Source organism: Canis aureus, chromosome 13 (assembly GCF_053574225.1).
Source record: "Canis aureus isolate CA01 chromosome 13, VMU_Caureus_v.1.0, whole genome shotgun sequence".
NCBI lineage: Eukaryota > Metazoa > Chordata > Mammalia > Carnivora > Canidae > Canis > Canis aureus.
The window spans coordinates 20637021-20648253 of record NC_135623.1 but is presented as its reverse complement, the minus strand read 5'-3'; the positions used below and the strand labels follow the sequence as shown (position 1 = coordinate 20648253).

The 11233-nt window shown below is 45.4% G+C and overlaps 1 long non-coding RNA gene across 2 annotated transcripts; it reads right to left on the bottom strand.

Moving 5' to 3' along the window:
• Window positions 1-7287: 7287 nt before the first annotated feature.
• Window positions 7288-10521, bottom strand: LOC144282040 (uncharacterized). 2 transcript variants are annotated; one of them, XR_013350409.1, is made up of 3 exons: window positions 10220-10521; window positions 8036-8259; window positions 7288-7819 (listed from the first exon to the last, which is right to left on the bottom strand). It is a non-coding gene; the product is annotated as an uncharacterized LOC144282040 (long non-coding RNA). The 2 variants fall into 2 exon arrangements; XR_013350410.1 differs by having other exon boundaries at window positions 8036-8179.
• Between the last annotated feature and the right edge of the window lie 712 nt (window positions 10522-11233).

The window sequence follows — 11233 nt, the reverse complement described above, 5'->3', positions numbered from 1 at the left end:
CTGATCCTTGTGTAGAAAAGGGAGCATAATTCTAGAACATTTGTGTTCTTGGTTCTCCCCACTTTCTTTATCCCTCCTCTTCCTCTTTCTGTCACTCATTTTGCTCTTTATACCTTTCCTGCCAATTCTTGTTTTGGTATTAGAGGTGTCAGCTGAGAAGGATTTTGGATAAGGTTAAGCCTTCTCTTTTCTTGGGATTTGCAGTATAACTGAGGGCCGTAGAAGATCTTTCATACTCAAAATCAAGTGAAGCTAGGAAGAGGGAGCTCTAGGGAGTAGAACTTTAATTATCTTCTGTGTGTGATATGTGGTGCCTGCCTGCTGTTTGCTTTTAGTATTGGCTGAGACTGGGAGGCCTCAGGTGCCTGGGTTTCTGCCCTTGGCCTCCTGGGTATCCAGCCTGGTGCTAACTGAATGCTAAGCAATGCTAATTCAGGAAGAGATTGGGTCTCCTGCCCCTGGGGTCCCAGTCTAACCTGGACAGACTGACCCAGCTTGGAAAAGCAAAGAATTACTTTGGAAAGAAGTTTGAATATCTCCTGTAATTGAACATTTACTTACCCTACAGCCCAGTTATTCCAATATTAGGAGTAAATCCAAGAGAAACTCCTCCATATACACTGGAAGATTTGTACAAGAATGTTCATAGCAATTCCAAAAGGAAATGCAAATGCCCATGAGCAGTGGAGTGGACAAATAAACTGGAATATTCACACAATGGAATATTATATGGCTGTCGAATGAAGCACAGTGTTACATAATGATATGGATGAATCTTTATAATTAAATATTAAATAAAAAAAAGTTCAATCCCAAAAGATTAAATGTAGCAATGATGCCCTCTAAAAAAAGAAAACAAAAATTTATTATTTACATACAATATAATTGATCAATTTTATTTTTTTTTATTTTTTTAAAGATTTATTTATTTATTTATGATAGACTTAGAGAGAGAGAGAGAGAGGCAGAGACACAGGCAGAGGGAGAAGCAGGCTCCATGCTGGGAGCCTGACGTGGGACTCGATCCCGGGACTCCAGGATCGCGCCCTGGGCCAAAGGCAGGCGCCAAACCGCTGAGCCACCCAGGGATTCCCTAATTGATCAATTTTAAATGGATTAATGAATTTTGATAATTATACATAATAACAATCACCATAAAGTATAGAAAGTAATTCTCTCTCTCTCTTTTTTTTTTAAGATTTTACTTATTTATTCATGAGAGACACAGAGAGAGGGAGACAGAGAGAGGGGCAGAGACACAGGCAGAGGGAAAAGCAGGGAGCCTGGCGTGGGACTCGATCCCGGGACTCCAAGACCATGCCCTGGGCGGAAGGCAGGTGCTAAACTGCTGAGCCACCCAGGGATCTCCAATAATTCTATCTTCTAAAAACCTTCCTCGTGCTCCTTTGTACTCAATTCCTTTCCCCCCACCCATTCTTGGTCCCAGGAAACCACTGATCTGCTTTCACTATAGTTTAGCCTATTCTAGAATTATTAATATGCCATTTAAAGTCTGAAGCTCGGGGTCCCTGAGAGGTTCAGCGGTTTGGCGCCTGCCTTCGGCCCAGGGCATGGTCCTGGAGACCCAGGATCGAGTCCCACATCGGGCTCCCTGCATGGAGTCTGCTTCTCCCTCTGCCTGTGTCTCTGCCTCTCTCTCGATCTGTGTCTCCCATGAATAAATAAATAAAATCTTTAAAAAAAAAAAAAAGTCTGAAGCTCCCCTGATGACTCCCAGGGTCACTTTCTTTACTGATGGTTTATAACTGGCCTAACTGGTTATGGGTGTCTGGCTTGATTGATTATATGGCCAGAGTAGCATAAAAACCTTTCCGTGAACTTCTAATTTGAGCTCCCTCAAAGCCAAGATTCCTTACACAGACCATGGTGATTCAAACCAAAGACAGAATGCTTTGTTCCACATCCTTGCTAATACTTGGTATTGTCAGTTTTAAACTATATTCCAGTTGGTATCTCTGAGCATCTCATTGTTTTAATTTGCATCTCTCTCATGTTATTAGAGTTAAATACAACTAAGAATTTAAAAACCTTTTTAAAGAACATATATGCAGTAAAACTACGTAAAAAGGATGGAAGGATTCTCACTGTGGGATTCAAGATAATGGTTCCCAGGTAAGGGGGATTGGTTGGAGCTGGAGGGAACATATTGTTAGATTAGGTTATTGTCAACTAAATTAGTAAAAAGCTATGCATTAAAGGATGTACATGAAAAAAATGTATAATGAAAAAGGACTATGATTAATTCAATTTTGTGCATGTGATGATCAAAGAAATAGAGGAGGGGGTAGAGAATAAGGTCACAAAGTATAATAATGCCAAATGTGGCTTGATATGGACTGTGGGAGGGGCTCTATCTAGAGACCTGGAAGCCTAGCAATGTGCCTCAGTCTTGCTTTGTGAGTTTCCCTTTCTGTGTGATATCCAACAACCCATCCTTGGCAGAGGACCAAGTGTTGGGGCAGCCATGGGTTACATTAGAGAGATGGCTTGGGTCTGTGGTCTTCACCTTGTGGGGGGCAGAGATAATAAATCTGAGAGATTGGTAAAAGCCTTGGCATTCTCAGGGGAAAATGCATTTTACACATAGTCTCAGGGGTTTGAGCATTCCCTGAAGACCATCCACAAACCCCAAGGTGAAAACTTTTAGGGAAATAACCAAAAACTTTGGGTTAGAAGGTCTCAGGATTTGAGAGTCTTTAGAGGAGGGCAAGGGGAATAACTCAAATCACTATTCTCTCTTCTGCCAACCTGCTCTTCCTTCCCATGTGCAGTCCTCACCTCCCAACACAGTGCTGCTAGGGGCCTGCTGCCCAAGCTGGGAACTGCTGCTACCCTTGATGCCTCACTCCTAACAGCAGTGGCAGTAATCACTACTGCTTGCTGAGCGGTTGTCTGTCCCAGGCTGATGCTAAGCCCTGTTTTATAGACATCATTCTTTCTTGTCCTCACAAAAACCCTGAGAGATAGATACTCTTTGTAGTTCCATTTTATAGGTAAGGAAACAAGCTTAGACCACTTGTCACTTTCAAAAAATTACACAATCTGAAAATTCTTTCTTGCTCTCTCTAAAGTAGACCGAATTATTCCTTCCTCTCTGCTTCCTCGCATTCTGTATATCCTATGAATGTAGCACTTCCTATGTTTGTTTTTCTCCTCGGCCAATCCCCAGACTAGGAATTATTTGGGGTAGGAAGCTAGTATTCTTTGCAGCCCTAACCCCCAAGCGCCAATAACACGCTTGGTACCTAATGAGGTAGGCAGTATCTGTTGGGTGTGAGGTCCAATCCTATATGCTGGAGACAGTGGTGAACAAAACAGACAAGGTGGTTCTTCTCACAGGTTGTATAATCTAGTGGGTAAGCTAGACAAGTAACTACCAATGAATTTCAACTAAGTGGAAAGTGAGCAGAGTACTGAGAAAAATGTGGAGTGCGTTCACCCAGGGGACCTAACCTAGCTGGGGGAAGAGAGGTTTAAACAGGCCTGAGGATGAGGAGGAGGGAGTTAAGGAGGCAGAAGGGGATGTGGGGCATGTTCAAGAGAACAAGGCATATGACTGTGAAGCTTGCTCTGTGAGGCAAGGGAGGGTATATTCCAGGACCTGAAAGTGGCCTAGTGTGCTGAAACAGAAGGGGATGGTTGTGGAACACGAGGTTAGAGAAGCAGGCCGAAGCCAACTGCACCCAGGCCTTGCAGGCCACTTGAAGGAGTGATGTTTTATCCTGAGTAATTGGAAGCCGTCATAGGATTTTTAAGCCAGAAAATGATCCGATCAGATTTCCTTGGGCCTCCCGCTGGGAATATATCAATAGTATTTGCTGAATGAGGAAATTAGATAACAGGCTGAACAAAGCTGCCTCTGAAGGTCAGTCCTCTCTTTCAGCTTGCTCAGGCTTCATCCCTCCGAGTATGAGAGTCGCTGAATGCAGGCAGCTCAGACTGCATTTTGAGATGACACATTAGGAGGTACATGGGCAGGTGGGGAGGGCCTGAGGAGGAGAGGAAACTGAAAATCTCAGCCTGGGAAGAGGAGTTGAGGGGATTGAGAGTATTAAGCCAGGAGAGGGGAACACCTGGGGAAGAGAGACGCCTTCCTCAGTAGGACTGTTCTGAGGCAGGGTGGGCAGAGGTGTGTTGAGTGTCTGCAGGGGTAGAGTTGGGCCAGTAGTAAGAAGTTGTGGTCCGGATTGCAGATCACCATAAGAAACCTTCAAACTGGGCAGCCCCGGTGGTGCAGCGGTTTAGCGCCGCCTGCAGCCTGGGGTGTGATCCTGGAGATCGAGGATCGAGTCCCACATCGGACTCCTTGCATGGAGCCTGCTTCTCCCTCTGCCTGTGTCTATCTGTCTGTCTCTCTCTCTCTGTGTCTCTCATGAATAAATAAATCTTAAAAAAAAAAACCTTAAAAAAAAAAGAAACCTTCAAACTAGTGTGTTCTTTTTTTTTTCCTCCCAGATTTTATTTTTAAGTAATCTCTGCATCCAGTATGGGGCTCCAACTCACAACCCCAAGATCATGAGTCGCACAGTCCACTGACTGAGCCAGCCAGGTGCCCTGAAGCTAGTATTTTCTGAACTATGGTTCACAAGCATGACTCATCAGTGGCCATGAAATCAGTTTTGCGGGTATGGTAGGCCATAGGACTTTTCATAGATTCCCAAGTTACTCATCCTCCCAGGCCCTGGGCAGAGTTGCCATCCCCACTCCCTCTGCAGTCAGGCATGGCCCTGTGACTTGCTTTATGTGATATTAGCAGAAATGGTGTTTTTCTTCTATATTTCTGGATGGAAGCTTTGAACGTGAGCATCAGATTCACTGTATCATACCCAACACAGGAACATTTGTTGAGATGGAATCTGCATCTGCTTGAGTGCCCAGGTGACCGTGCTAAGTGGAGCCCTCATGGACCTGCATGAGGCTTGTGGCAAGAGTGAAAAATAGCCATGGTTGTGTGAAGCCACGGAAAGTTTGTATTGTTACTGGAGTAGAACTTGGTCTGTCCTGACTGATGCAGCAGGCATAGTCAGCTATGAAAAACATTTATTTATTTATTTATTTATTTATTTATTTATTTATTTATTTATAAGAGATTTTATTTATTCATGAGAGACACACAAAGAGAAAGAAAGGCAGAGGCACAGGCAGAGGGAGAAGCAGGCTCCATGCAGGGAGTTGGACATGGGACTCGATTCTGGATCTCCAGGATCATGCCCTGGGCTAAAGGCAGTGCTAAACCACTGAGCCACCCGGGCTGCCCACCTCCACGTTTTAAAGAGAGAATAGAAGAGAAAAAAAAAAAAAAAAAAAAAGGGATCCCTGGGTGGCGCAGCGGTTTGGCGCCTGCCTTTGGCCCAGGGCGCGATCCTGGAGACCCGGGATCGAGTCCCACATCGGGCTCCCGGTGCATGGAGCCTGCTTCTCCCTCTGCCTGTTGTGTCTCTGCCTCTCTCTCTCTCTCTGTATGACTATCATAAATAAATTTAAAAAAATGTTTAAAAAAAAAAAAAAAAAGAAGAAGAGAAAATATCAGATGCATCCCAATCTGTAGTGATGGACAGCAGATCAGTGGTTGCCTAGGTGGGCTAAGGGGAGGACCAGATTGGGGTGCAAAGATAAAAAGAATAAATGGATTAAATATGAGGGGGGCTTGGATGGATCCATTATGATAATGTGCTATAAACTGAGGAATGTGATGGACTCAATCATCTGTACCCGAGGGAACAAAAGAAAGACTGGACCACAGGCAAAGGCGGGTAAAGGTGCTGGTGATGTGCATATCCTATGGAGCTGAGTAGGATAGTAGGATGGCCTCCTCTCGGGAGGCCTCTCCCCTGATCCAGAGGGCTGACTGGTCAGGAGAAGGGAGTGTGACCAAGAAGTGGGCAGTTCATTGGGACTCCTACAATATCAATGTCCCCCCCTCCTTTTGGATCTATCATAGGGGACCAGAGTACAACTCCTTTCTGTTCCATTCCTACTAAGCCCTAATGCCCTTACTGGTTGCTCTTCCCAGACTGGAGCACTTTATTTCCAGAGTATTCTCCAGACTCAAAGCTGGACTGTTACTTTATTTATTTATTTATTTTATTTATTTATTTATTTTTGTTACTTTATTTATTTGTTTGTTTATTTATTATTTTTTAAAAGATTTATTTATTCATTCATGAGAGAGAGAGAGAGAGGCAGAGATACAGGGAGAGGGAGAAGCAGGATCCATGCTGGAAGCCTGACGTGGGACTCGATCCCGGGACTCCAGGATCACGCCCTGGGCCAAAGGCAGGCGCAAAACCGCTGAGCCACTCAGGGATCCCCTCTCTTATTTATTTAGTTTTGAAAAAGATTATTTATTTATTTATTAATGACACACACACACACACACACACACACACAGAGGCAGAGACACAGGCAGAGGGAGAAGCAGGCTCCATGCAGGGAGCCTGATGTGGGACTCCATCCTCCGTCTCTAGGATCACACTCCTGGCTGGAGGTGGAGATAAACCACTATGCCACCAGGGCTGCCCCTCCTCTCTTATTTTAATGGAGAAGATAATTGTGAGCTTTATCTGCCTTCTGGAACCCGAGGCCTCTGAATTGGGTCTTTAGGGATGAATAGAAGTTTCCAGGCATTGTGTGTTCCAGGCAAGGGTGGTTAGAAGAAGAGTATGGAGGAACACTGGGCATTAGAGGTCAAGCGAATAGGGTCACCTGAGTGGCTCAGTGGTTGAGCATCTGCCTTTGGCTCAGGTCATGATCCCCGGGGTCCTGGGATCGAGTCCTGCATCGGGCTCCCCTCAGGGAACCTGCTTCTCCCTCTGCCTGTGTCTCTGCCTCTCTCTCTCTGTGTCTCTCATGAATAAATACAATCTTTTAAAAAAATTTAAAAAGAAGTCAAGGGAATAGTGTATCAAAGGCACAGGACAACACTGAGGACTAGTGTTTGAGGAAGGCTGAGAAGTTAGTTAGGACCCTTCTTCATACTTGTGCTCATCCCAACAGCCTACCAGAATCATGAGATACTGAGTTTTAGCCCTATCTGTGTTTACCCAACTACCAGAACCAAAAGTGGGCATCTGCTAGAACTGTGGGTTCTCTCTTGGATGCCCCAGTTTGTGAAGGAAGTTCCTTTTTTTTTAATTTTATAAATTTATTTTTTATTGGTGTTCAATTTGCCAACATATGGAATAACACCCAGTGCTCATCCCGTCAAGTGCCCCCCTCTGTGCCCGTCACCCAGTCACCCCCACCCCCCGCCCACCTCCCCTTCCACCATCCCTAGTTCATTTCCCAGAGTCTCTCATGTTCTGTCTCCCTTTCTGATATTTCCCACTCATTTTTTCTCCTTTCCCCTTTATTCCCTCTATTTTTTATATTCCCCAAATAAATGAGACCATATAATGTTTGTCCTTCTCCGATTGACTCATTTCACTCAGCATAATACCCTCCAGTTCCATCCACGTCAAAGCAAATGGTGGGTATTTTTCGCTTCTAATGGCTGAGGAATATTCCATTGTATACATAAACCACATTGTGAAGGAAGTTCTAAGCAGGTTGTTACCTGCTAGGGAAGAAGCCAGAGAGCTTGGTACTTGCCCGTCCAGACTGCCAGCACAGGGACATCAGAATCACTGCAGAGAACAGCTCTGCACCTGCAGTTTTCAAAGAGATTCACCGCGGTAGAGCCAGGAATCACACAGGTCCCAGCCCTGGAGAGCCAAGGGCAAGAGGCCAAGTGAGAGGAGGCCTCTTGGGGTTGTACTGAGGGTCAGCAGCAGACAGCCCTGGAAGTTGTGGGGGGATCCTGGAAAGAGAGAAGGACTGGAGTCCCTTGAGGGAACCTTGGGTGGCAGATTTGTTTTAGATACAAAGAAACTAAATCCATCTCTAGTCAAAATTTCGAATGTCCCTCAAAGGGATACTGATCTGCTTTACAAAAGCCATCTTCACTTTGCAAAATGATTCCCCAGATGAGCTTTAACACAGATTTATGTTAGGATTTGACTTCCATGCAACCTACCAGGAATATGCTCTCTGTGGAATAAGAGGTAAATGTGTAATAATGGTCCACCAGTGCTTCTCAAGAAGGGATGCGTGTGCTTTTCCGCACGTCTGGCTTTCAAGAACTGCTTTGCCACCCACGAGGTGATGTCTCCCACGCCGTCTTGGAGAGAAGAGCTTATGGCATATGAGCTGACTCAACACTCATACTGATGTCACCAGATCCAAGTGAAAAATATGCAGCTTTCAGGATCAAAATAAAAATGTTTCCCTAGTAAAACTGCTACTGCTGTGGCTCATTTCTAGTCACATTATTTTATTATTTTATTTAATAAGGCCTTTGCTAGACATCAGGCACTGTTCTATACACTTTACTGACATTAACTCATTTAATTCTCATAACCACTGAGGTAGTACAATATCCCCATGTTACAGATAAGGAATCTTAGGGGCAGAATGGTGAGGAAACTTACCCCACAGTTTCAAATACATTTAGGAACGAGAAAGCAGAGCATGTATGAATGTCCAAATAGGGCATGGGCTACAGCAGGTTGAGGAACACAGATTTAAGGTGAGGTGTGGTTGATGTATTTCCAAGCTAACAAATAGGGACTTTTAATAACAGTTCTAAAGTCTCTATGTCTGGGCAGCCTGGGTGGCCTAGCGGTTAGTGCCGCCTTAGGACCAGGGCATGATCCTGGAGACCTGGGATCAGATTCTATGTCAGGCTCCCTGCATGGAGCCTGCTTCTCCCTCTGCCTGTGTCTCTGCCTTTCTCTGTGTCTCTCATGAACAAATAAAATCTTAAAAAAAAAAAAAAGTCTTGATATCTGTGTCAGCAGCGAGTCTCAAAGATCAGGTTAGACGGATGGTTGGACCCCTGCCCCCCCCCCCGCCCCAGACAAACACACTGGCTATATTAGCATTGAGCAAGTCTCTTGTTGTCATGTGGGCAATGGGGATCAGTTAGCTATTGCTTTGTGACAAATTAGCCTCAACAGTAGTGGTTTAAGCACCATTATTATTCTCTGAGCCTACTGGGGGACTGGTGGTTCTGCAGAGCTAAGCTGGTTTTGGTTAGACTCATTCGTGTATTTGCATGTGAGTGGCTCTGCTTATCTTGGCTGGGCCCTCTCCTCTGGGTTAAGGGCCTGAGCAGGGACGACTGGGCTGAGTAGGTTCCTTCACATATGGTCTCATCCTCTGGCAGTCTGGCTTGCCATGACTTGTTCTCATGGTAGTGGCAGGCTTCCAGGAAAGGGAAAGAAAATACTCTTGCAGCCTAGGCTCAGAACTAGCACAGCATGCCTTGCACTGCACTCTGTTAAAGCAAGCCCCAAAGGTCAGCCCAGGCTTACAAGGGCGAGAAAATAGATTACACCCCCTGACGGGAGGAGCTATAAAGTTATTTTACAAAAAGCATAGAGCTAGAAAGGGGTGGAGTATTGGGGTCATTTATGTAATCATCTTACCATGGGAGACAGACTTCCCTAACCCAGAGGACAGTGTAGGGGTTGGGGGGTCTTTAAGGTGGTAAAGAGGCTCAGACAACTGAGGTCAAAGACAGTGCTTTTAAAATTATAAAGCACCTCACAAGTAATGCTTCAGAGTATGGTATCCTACCTGTGGGACTGTGAGTTCCTTGGAGCAGGGCTGTGTCCCTCTCCTGCCCACCCCTGAAGTACCGAGGAAAGGCTCAGATAAGCGAAAGGAAACAGAGAAAGGGCACCTGGGTGGCTCAGTGGTTGAGCATCTGTCTTTGGCTTGGGGCGGGGGGTGATCCCGGGATCCTGGGATCGAGTCCCGCATCGGGCTCCTTTCATGGAGCCTGCTTCTCCCTCTGCCTGTGTCTCTGCCTCATCTTAAAAAAAAGAAAAAAGAAAAAAGAAAGAAAAAAGAAAAAAGGAAATGGAGAAGCAGAGCAGTTGCTGGCAACAGGGGTACACTCTGTGTTCTCACCCCCAGAACAAAGATGGACTTTAAACCCTCTGGAATCTGAGAAACTCCCTTCCCTTCTACAAGCTCTCCTTGCCCTTCTTGCAACCCTGCTCCCACCACCCAGGGGACCTGGCAGGGTATTACCTGTCTTCCCAACCACGGAGGACACACAGGGATGACTTGCTGAAGGTCACCAATTAATGGGGGAGGACACCCTGCGCCTGCTCCAGGAGCCACCAGGACCTGCCTGAGAGATTGCTCTTACCTGGAACAACTCTCCCTGTACCACCTGAGTGCAGGTACATGCTGTTCTGGCTCACAGAATGGTATGGTGTTGATTAGTGGATGTTTTCTGGATAACACAGGTGGAGCCCTGGGAACCATCCCCCCTGGATCCTCGCATGTGCTCGCTCTTCCATTCTATGGCCTCTGCCTCCCGCTCCTCCTCCACATTACTTTCTCCAGACACTGGTAGGCTTGCATCACATTTCTGGTTACTAATGAACTAATGTTTACTGAGCTCTTACAGTGGGCCGGGTGCTATTCTAACCTCTTGCCTTGATTACACTCATTTAATCTTTCCAGTTCTATGAGGTAGTCACTAGTATTATCCCCCATTTTGCAGATAAGGAAACTGAGGCACAAGAGGTTAAAGTGACTTATTCAAGGTTTTTAAAAAATATTTTATTTATTTATTCATGAGAGACACACAGAGAGGGGCAGAGATACAGGCAGAGGGAGAAGCAGGCTCCCCATGGGGAGCCCTATGTGGCACTTGATCCCAGGACCCCAGGGGTTACGACTTGAGCCAAAAGCAGGTACTCAACCAGTTGAGCCACTCAGGCATCCCTCAAGGTTACTTGGTAAGCAAGTGTCAAACTTAAGAGTTGAACTCAGGCAGTCTGGTTCCTGAGCTTGGGCTTCTCAGGCCAGAAAACCCTTCTCTGTAGGTCTCTATTTTTTTTAATGATAAATAATAATAATAATAATAATAATAATAATAATACAATGATTAACATGCACGGAACCCTTGCTATATGTTAGGTCCTGTTCTGTGTTATGTGCATTAACTCATTTTGATTCTTATAATACTAGAATTGAGGGAGAGGTTACCATTATTGTCCTCATTTTATAGGTAAGGAAGTGGGCACAGTCACACAACAGGGATGGGTTGCCAGACACGTTAACCTCAGAGCAGAGCTTTATGTATCTGTTCTATCTGCTTCCCCCAAGGGTTGTTTAGCCCAGGGCCCAGCATCCAAAGGCTCTTTGGGTTTAT